We start from the raw sequence: 855 nt of genomic DNA on the forward strand, positions 1-855 counted from the left end.
GGCTAGCAGGTAAGTTCATAGGATGATGCAATGCTTGGGACTTTTGGAAGCTTAATCTAGTTTGGGAAATGTATTTTTGGAATAATATGAAAGTTTTATACCTTGTAAATAGTCGTCTCTATAAAGACTAGTTAGTAATCAAAGCTTTGGTATGGTCGGTTATTTTGCAATCACTACTTTTGCAAATGTTTACAGGTAAAAAAAATGGCAAAACACGACTTTTCCTACGGGTCATGCCGAATTTTTGCCAGAAATTCTTTTTAAATCTAAGTATAGGGTGTCACAGATTCCTCTCTTTCTTCTGACTCACGATGAGATTTGCGTGTTCGGCTAGACATCTGCAGATTTTAGTGTTAATAATCACGTATTCACATTCCCAAATATAATAAAGTATTCAAGTCCAGATATTTACCTGTAAATTCATAATTACACTGACCAGAGGTCAATAAAATTTACCTTACACTCTGTTCTTTTAACTCATCGTATTTATTTACAATGGTGCTAACTATGTCCGGGACCCTTAACATGCAATTAAATAGTTTAAGTCTAGGTTTCATGATGTTGAATACCTAAATCCCTTAAACTCGGGCTCTGATACCACTTTCTGTAGCACCCCATACCACACATAGCACGTATACACATACAAATGCCACCCTTATATCCAAAGGTACACCTCTCATTGATATGTCACCCTTATCCCATGGTACACCTCTCCTTGATATGCCACCCTTATCCCATGTTACACCTCTCTTAGTCTTCTCTTACTGAAAGTCATCTTGATAGAATTCCTTCGAGTTCAGGTTGCAAAGACAAAGGTAAATCTATTGTCACAGCACCTCTTCCTAAGAAGGCTAA

The sequence above is a fragment of the Cynara cardunculus genome, assembly GCF_001531365.2.
Source record: "Cynara cardunculus var. scolymus isolate 2C chromosome LG 12, CcrdV1, whole genome shotgun sequence".
In the NCBI taxonomy this organism is placed as follows: Eukaryota; Viridiplantae; Streptophyta; class Magnoliopsida; order Asterales; family Asteraceae; genus Cynara; species Cynara cardunculus.